This window comes from Aristolochia californica, unplaced genomic scaffold (genome assembly GCF_029961685.1).
Source record: "Aristolochia californica isolate CCGP_79_NKW_82.1479 unplaced genomic scaffold, dmAriCali1.0.hap1 SCAF_43, whole genome shotgun sequence".
NCBI classification, from domain to species: Eukaryota; Viridiplantae; Streptophyta; class Magnoliopsida; order Piperales; family Aristolochiaceae; genus Aristolochia; species Aristolochia californica.
The window spans coordinates 111575-115000 of NW_027182137.1; the positions used below are offsets into that span (position 1 = coordinate 111575).

Here is a 3426-nt window from a genome sequence, read left to right on the forward strand (position 1 = left end):
CTCCAGAGTGGGATCTGCGGCTCAAATTAAAGCCATGAAACAAGTAGCTGGCAAATCCAAATTGGAACTGGCTCAATTCGCCGAGTTAGAAGCCTTTGCACAATTCGCTTCTGATCTTGATAAAGCCACTCAGAATCAATTGGCAAGAGGTCAACGATTACGCGAATTGCTCAAACAATCCCAATCAGACCCTCTTACGGTGGAAGATCAGATAGTTACTATTTATACTGGAGCAAATGGTTATCTTGATCCGTTATAACTTGGACAGGTAACGAAATTTATAGCTCAGTTACGTAACTACTTAAAAACAAATAAACCTCAATTCCAAGAAAGAATATCTTCTACCAAGACATTCACCGAGGAAGCGGAAGCCCTTTTGAAAGAAGTTATTCCGGAACAGATAGAACAGTTTCTACTTCAGGAACAAACATAAAGAAATGGATCGCTCTTAGTATTAGTACAAGAGGAATAGTTGAGAAATGTCTTCGATTCGAATCATTCAAAATATGTTTTTTGGCATAAAAATCTACAAAAATAGATGGAAAGAAATTGCGTCCAATAGGATTTGAACCTATACCAAAGGTTTAGAAGACCTCTGTCCTATCCATTAGACAATGGACGCTTGCTTTTCATTCCGATTTGAAATTTGTATTTTCTCTTTTGCACCTTCCTACCCCTTGTTTTGATAAAAAATGAGATTGTATGGGATAAATTTTGCATAATCGAGATGCATATCTCAATCAATGATGCATGTATCATATCATAGTAATTTCTTTTATATAATATGATATGGAGTGGAGCGGGTAGCGGGAATCGAACCCGCATCGTTAGCTTGGAAGGCTAGGGGTTATAGTCGACGTCAATTCATCATTATTTTGAACGTCTCTAATTCAAAACCGAACATGAAACTTTGGTTTCATTCGGCTCCTTTATGGAAGGTAGATGGATTCCCAGATCTAAGGTGTAAATGAAACTAAAAACAAAACGAAAACATTTACGATGTGCGGAAAAGGGGAATCCTAAATTCACAGAAAAGAGAAATGAAATTTCTGTGACATGGACGCTCACTCGATCGGTCGGTTGGCCCACCTAACAGGATTGCCAACTTGATGCATAATGCCACCCACGCCTTATACCATAGGAGAGATTTTTGGTTACCTTGTTCGGTTACCATAAGCGGAAGGATTTGGTCTACCTTGTGAGAGACCTTTGCATCATACTCAGTCGATTTAGCTACCAGACTGATTGAGCAATTGAATGAAGCGGTGCGGGTGCAGGTTGCGCCAGCATAGTAGCTTGCACTTACCGTTTGACTCACCATCCGGGTAGCTAAGCATCTTTCGGCCCGACATGTGAGATTCGTTTTCTCCCAACGCTGCCGATTGGATTTGACGCTGTTCGACTGAACTCGTTTAATCGTAATCAAAGATGTTTTGTGTTGTCGATCTATTACGACCAGCGCGGTTGTTCGTATTTAGGGCTCCTATCTCAAATCTTGCATCGTTGAAATCAGCCAATCAGTAATATTCATAGGGAAGCGGAACGGCTCTCCTCTTTATTAATCGGAATGTGCGAAAAAAGTGCATTAGACAAAAGGTGCTTTTGCAGTGTCACCTAGTGTCACTCAAGTGCAGGTCATAACTCTATATTTTCTTAAGTGAACCTTGCCCCAGAGACCGTTCTCTCGTCTGTTCCCACTCGATAGTCCTTCGTCTTCTTATTCGGATAGAGGAGAAAGGGAACCAGGAAGGAAGTCAGAGAGATGGTACTCGTAAACAAGGCCTGACTGCTGGCTAAGCCTACTTGCTTGTTAGTAACGTTCGCGAACCATAAAAGATGGCTCAATCACTACAGGAACTGCATCCTAACAACCTTTCCTCACCTTGTTTTAACCTTATCCTTCTATGCTAATAGAACTCACAAAATTCTTGAATAAAAAGAGCCTTTCTTTTCTTTCTTTCCAGGTTTCGAAGTGACAAGGACCCGCCCGAACATATATTCCTAATGCTAAGCCCGAACGTCCCGTTGCTCTGCCTTCGCACTCGCGGGTTTCTGAACGTGAACAATTTGCATTGCAGAATCGAAAGTTCAAAAAGAGAAGCGAGAATGATAATGAAGAAAAATGAAACAAAGAATGAAATGTAAATGAATGTCATTTCATTCTTTTCATTTGAATTTCGAAATTGATTCATTACATTTGCAAGTTCAAAAGGATGTCCAAATAGTCTTCTTTCTTTCATTCTCATTTCAGAAATTCTTTCTTTCTTTTTTTTTCGTTTCGCAATTTTGCTTTTTTTGAACCGTATGCATCTAAAGGCGCGTGTGCGGTTCCGAAGGAAATTTTGTCCTAATCAACCGACTTCATCGAGAAAGATTACTTTTATTAGGGCAAGAGATTGATAGCGAGATCTCGAATCAAATTGTGGGTCTCATGATATATCTCAGTATAGAGGATGCGACCAGGGATCTTTATTTGTTTATAAACTATCCCGGCGGGTGGGTAATCCCCGGAATAGCTATTTATGACACTATGATCTTTTTGTCACCAGATGTACATACAATATGCATGGGATTAGCCGCTTCAATGGGATCCTTTATCCTGGTCGGAGGAGAAATTACCAAACGTCTAGCATTCCCTCACGCTTGGCGCCAATGAGTTTTTGATTTTGATTTGAGAGAGAAAATCAGACTATGCCTTCGCTATATAGAATATAAATAATAAGTAATAATAGCATGGCACACGAGACCTGGGTCAACAAGTCCATCTTCTGCAACCGTCAGCTTCTTATCACCCTGGAACTTCCACATCTAATGACCTGTAGCCGATTGGGCAGCTTACTTTACTCCTCTTTATTTAAGCGCAATTAGTTTATTCTCTAAATGTAGAAGCGACCCGGCTAACGGAAGCATGAAAGCCTTGCCCTACTTTCCCTTTTCGGCCTAGGCCCTACTTGCCCTTATTGCCCTTACTTAGAAAGATTGGAATAAAGGAAGACTGTCCTATTCCATATTGATTGTCTAAGAACGTCAAAGTCACCTCAAGACTCCTTCCCAGGATCAATTTCCTCTACCGCCGACTTAGCCCACACCCACCCTGGCTTTCGCCTCACAAAGCTCGCATCAGCAAAAGTCTGATTGATTGAAGGAACTAACCTGTCACGGTTCAAACTATAACTAGCGGATTTCCTCTCACGAGCTTCATATTAGCTTTCGCCTACTTTTCAATATTCCCCTTCTCGCTGAAGCCATCACGTAAATGGGGATCTAGTGGAATCGATGGCAACCCATCACTACGCATTGAATATATATCATCCCAGGCAAACTCAAACTAAATCTGGGCAAGGCTGATGCTAAGCAGGCTGAGAGGCCTCATTCTTCTGAAGGCCTTAGGGACAAAGCCAACAAGCAACTCCGGGTTGGTGTGGT

The 3426-nt window shown here is 41.4% G+C and overlaps 1 non-coding gene across 1 annotated transcript; it reads right to left on the minus strand.

The window, feature by feature from the left end:
* Positions 1–550: 550 nt before the first annotated feature.
* On the minus strand, positions 551–622 carry TRNAR-UCU (transfer RNA arginine (anticodon UCU)). The gene has a single exon. It is a non-coding gene; the product is annotated as a tRNA-Arg (tRNA).
* Positions 623–3426: the final 2804 nt, after the last annotated feature.